At 37.4% G+C, this 5,260-nt stretch overlaps 1 non-coding gene across 1 annotated transcript; it reads left to right on the top strand.

Annotated features, from left to right (window-relative positions):
* The first annotated feature begins 1,656 nt into the window (after positions 1-1,656).
* On the top strand, positions 1,657-1,763 carry LOC116145819. The gene has a single exon (XR_004130436.1). It is a non-coding gene; the product is annotated as a small nucleolar RNA R71 (small nucleolar RNA).
* The last annotated feature ends 3,497 nt before the right edge of the window (positions 1,764-5,260 follow it).

Genomic DNA, 5,260 nt, shown 5'->3' with positions numbered 1-5,260 from the left:
GAATCTGACTCTGACGGAAATTTCTTGGCCTAAAAGACATTGAATGTCACCATTTCATCTTGGACCCTTAAGAGCAATTACCCTTCTTGTACATCAATTAAGGCTCTTTCGGTGGCAAGAAACGGTCATCCCAAGATGAGAGTCATTTTCTTGTCCTTTTCCATATCCAACACGACAAAGTCTGCAAGAAAGATGACTTTGTCCACCTTAACCAGTAAATCTTTAACTATGCCCCTTGGATGCTTGATGGATCTATCTGCAAGCTGCAAAGATATGGTTGTAGGCTTCACTTCAGCAATCCCTAGTCTCTTGAAAACAGAAAAAGGCATTAGATTAATGCTTGCTCCTAGATCACATAACACTCTATCAAATGTAATATCTCCTATAACACAAGGGATAGTGAAATTCCCTGGATCCTTGAGTTTTGGTGGCAGTTTCTTCTGTAGAATGGCACTACACTCCTCTGTAAGCATCACTGTTTCCTCCTCTTCCAACTTCCTTTTGTTTGATAGAATTTCCTTAAGGAATTTTGTGTAGCTCAGCATTTTCTGCAAGGCATCTGCAAAAAGAATGTTAATATGTAGTTTTTTAAATACCTCAAGGAATTTCGTGAACTGCTTATCCTAATTTTTCTTTCTGAGCCTCTGAGGAAAAGGAACAAGAGGGGTATGATGTGCCAACTCCGGTGATATCTCAATAAATGACAATTTTTCTTTCTTTTGCTTTGGCCTCTCTTCCCTCTTTAGTTCTTAATCTCTGTTGCTCGTTAGCTTCTCTTCAACCATGACTTCTTCCTCGAATTCTTCATCGGATTCTTCCTTCGCTTTACTTGGTGGGTTCTCATCCTTCCCTTTTTATTCAGCCCCTTCCAAAACTGTTCCAATTCGTAAAGTTATTGCATTTGCTTGTTCTCGTAGATTTGTCACTGTGTTACTTGGTAGGGAATCTTGTGGTCGCTCATTCAACTTTTTGGCTATTTGCCCCATTTGTACCTCCAAGTTTCGAATGGACACCCCTTGGTTTCTGAAATTTGCCCTCATCTCACTCATGAAACCTATGGTCTCTTGCATTAACTTCCCGAACATATCCTCCAATTTTGACAATCTTTGATCCCCTGGTTGATGATTCACCCCAACTTGATTGTTTGGCGCATTTCTTTGGTTCCATTGATTATTCTGATTGCCTCAACATAGATTTGGATGATTTCTCCAACCAAGATTGTACGTGTTGGAGAAAGGATTGTTCTGTTGTCTCTGATTCCCTACCAAATAGTTGACTTTTTCTGATGAAGATGAAGCTAAAGCAAAGGTTTTCCCCACTTGGCATTCATTATTCGTATGGTTACCTGCACAAAAATCATATGTCATTTGAGGTGTTTGAATAGAATTTACCTACATACGTCCTTATTGCTTCTGAAGTGCTGTAAGTTGGGCTGAAATGGCTGTGTAAGCATCAATTTCATGAATAGCTATAGACTTCTTCAGATGCATTCTCTCATTGGATCTCTGATAGTTGTTACTTGCCAGGACTTCAAGTAACTCATAAGCTTCTTCAGGTGTCTTGTTCGGCAATGCTCCTCAAGATGCTGCATCCACTATTATTTGCACATTTATCATCAACCCATTATAGAAAGTTTGGACTTGCATCCAAACCGGCAAACCATGGTGTGGACACTTTCTCAGTAGTTCCTTATATCTTTCCCAAGCTTCATAAAGTGACTCATTCTCTTCCCGCAAAAATGATGTGATGTCGTTTCTCATCCTTGCAGATTTCGCTGGTGGGAAATATTTAGTCAGGAACCTTTGTGCCAATTCATTCTAGGTGGTGATTGTTCCTGCTTTTAGTGCTATTAACCATCCCTATGCATTATCTCTTAATGAGAATGGAAACAGTCTAAACCTGATGGCATCATCCGACACTCCATTTGCCTTGAATGTGTCGCAAATCTCTAAGAAGTTCGCAATGTATGAATTTGGATCTTCCTATGGATCTCCCCTAAATTGTACTGACTGTTGGATCATTTGGATGATTGCCGACTTTATTTCAAAGTTGTTGGCTTGCACCGGTGGCCTAGTTATACTTGGACCACTACCATCAACCGAAGGCACTGAGAATTCCCTCAACGTTCTATTTTTAGCCATCTCAATGACTATCGCCTCTCGTTCTCTTCTGTCTCTGTTAAGTCTTCTTGCGATTCTTTCAATCTCTAGATCAATAGGAACCACTGGATGACATCTAGCTCTTCGCATAAACTACACAGACAGAAAGAGAGAGTGAGATCACAAGCGAACAGAAAAGAAACAGCAAAATTAAACTAGAAAACAATTAAAACTAAAATTAAACTCCAATCTAACTAAAACCAGAAAAATTCAATTGACACCAACGAATAAAATCTCCTTGTGCTTCAGGTCCCCATAGTAACAATAAAGAATGTGCTAAACTATTAGCAGGAGTCGAAACTTCGGCGGTTAAGAAGTTGCAGCCTTCCAAATAGGAACTGGCCAATCCATGAGTATACCATGAAGTTACAAAGGTTGTGCCTGTGAACCAGCCCCCTAAAGCGAAATAGGCACAAGGAAAACACAAAATCAATCTCGGCGGTGGAGCGAAAAACTTGATGCGTTATTTTTACAACATGCAATGTGTAGCAAGTGCACTAGTCGCAACAAGTAATAGAATGATGAGTAAAGTATCGTTCCCACGAGGATTGCGTGTCAAGTACTAATTTTCCTAATTTGTATCAAGTTGGAGTAAACGTAAAATGATTGGATTTGCGGGAGACAATTAAGCTGAAGTTAAAACAAAATCAACAACGTAATTTAAAATCTAACTAATGAAGGCAAAATCAATTCAAGACAAAGCGATTAGGGTTTTGACTTCACTAGGATTTTTTAGTTTAGTCCTCGATTTCTGTTGCTTCTAAGTTCACATGCAAGGATTATAAATCAGACACCCTAATCTGCAGAATACACCTTCACAAGCTATATTCTGCTACTTATCCTACTAAGCTTCCGCACCCTACAAATTGAAGGTTAATAGTTCCAAGTCCATTAAGATAAGTCGAATCCTAAATTCATTTCATGGATCTCCGAACCTATCTCTAACGTTCAATCAATCAATGGTATTTACTCTAAGAAGCTAATACATGAATCACTTCTCAGTCTCATCATGCTCAACAATTAAATTGCAATTAAAACAAGAATAAATACATAATCCAAGTAATAGAATGTGAAAGCAACATCAATTTATAGATTAGACATTAAAATCCCAATTACATCAAAACCCTAACCCAAAAGTGAGTTAGTTCATACTAAAAATAAAGCAAATCCTAAGAAAAACTGTAAAAACAGAGTTCAACATGCTAGAAAAACGGAAAAAGAATAAAATCTTCCCTATTTGATGAACCCAAAGGCTTCCAATCTTCAATTTCTCTCCTTTTCCTCCAAACAATGTCGAACCCCTTTAAAAGTGAACAAGTCTCACTTAAATAGTCAACCCTAAAACCTTAAGACTCATCCAATAAAATTAAAACACACAGTTTCAATAAACTAAAAATTTGCAGTTTTTGCCGCGGCAAAGAATAAACTTCGTTGCGGCGAACTTTTCCGAAATTATGAAACTGCCTTCTGCTTGCTTTTTTGCTTGAATCTTCAATCTTAGTGATCCCCAATATGAACAAGCTTCATAGTGCTTCCAATTCAAATCAGAATTTTCCCTATTTCTGAAATTCGCTTGATTTTGGGTCCAAAAACACAATTCCGCTCAGTTTTGCTCTAACTGTACGTTTTGGCCTGAAACGTAAAATATATGAAATTAAGTTGCAATTTAGGCACAAATTTAAGAAGAAGTATCCAAAATCCAGCCCAAAAAGCATAGATAAACCAATATAATCCTAGGATTATCAGGAGCACTTCCAAAACATATGAGGTATTGAGATTAGATAAAACTTTATAAGATATCCGGATTTGCTTACCTTGTTGAAATGGACCACACACATTACCTTTTGGAGGTTCAAGTATTGGTAGTTCTTTAACCACTTCCTTTTTTAAAAGTCTTACCAAGTCCTTAAGGTTCATGTGACCAATTTTCTAACGCCACAAGTTTGTGGAATCTGTTTTTGAGCTGAAACATGACACATAGTTGGAAAGCAAGTAACAATTGTCATTTGACATTTTTCCCTCAAGTAAAGAAACACCTTTACCATTCAAAATTCGACACTTGTCCTTTGAGAATTGAACCACAAATTTTTTGTGACAAATTTGACTAATACTAGCTTTCAAACCATCAACAAGTAAGACATCTTTCAAAACAGGAAAATTAGGAAGCACAATTGACCCTTTGCCAAGAATTTTACCTTTCTTTCCATATCCATAAATGACATGTCCACTATCAACCGATTCAAGTTCAGTCAAGAGAGATTTATTACCTATCATATGCCTTGAACAATCACTGTCTAGATACCAAAGATCATTTTGAAATGCAAGCAAAGAGGTATAAGACACAAAACAGTTCACATCAGCTTTAGGTTTCCAAATTCTTTTGGAAGAAAAACCATTGTTAGCATTATGATTTATATTAGCAACAAAACTATGGTTTTTAAGAACTTTCTTCAAATAAGCAATAAACCTGAAGCATTTGGGTCTGATGTGACCTTTCCTATTACAAAAATGGCAAATAGGAATGAATTTTGATACTTTCATAGCCTGTCTCACAATAGTACCTTCAACAAGAGTTTCGGTGGCCTTCACAAGCATGCTTGCACCAACTTTCGATGTGCTAGCACAAGGACTAAAGCCTAAACCGTACCAATCTTCGAAGGATTTCCCTTGACCAAGGACTTTTTCAATTTTAAGAGAACCTGCATTCAACTTATCAATGATGGCCTTAGCCTCAATTAGTTTAGCAGTAAGAACAACAATCTTTTCAGACAAGGCTTTCTTTTGCTTCAACGAAGTAGCATTCTCAATACCAAGAGATTGCAAATTTTTCACAGCCTTTAGCGATTGGTCATACATTTTATCATATGCCTCTTGTTGCTTAGCATAAATATCAATAATGTCATCTGAAACCTCACTCTTACCATCTTCTTGGTTCACGATGAAGGCTAGAACATTCTCATCATCACCCGAATCATCATGCTCACTCTCATCATGCTCACTCTCACTCAAAGGCAACCATGGCCTTACCTTTCTTTTTTTTTTCAATGTGTTAGCACACTCAGATTTTATATGGCCAAAGCCCTCACGTTCAAAACACTTGA

This window comes from Pistacia vera, unplaced genomic scaffold, assembly GCF_008641045.1.
Source record: "Pistacia vera cultivar Batoury unplaced genomic scaffold, PisVer_v2 Contig467, whole genome shotgun sequence".
Classification (NCBI taxonomy): domain Eukaryota; kingdom Viridiplantae; phylum Streptophyta; class Magnoliopsida; order Sapindales; family Anacardiaceae; genus Pistacia; species Pistacia vera.
The sequence above is the reverse complement of the archived record's forward strand: the minus strand, read 5'-3'. Positions and strand labels throughout refer to the sequence as shown.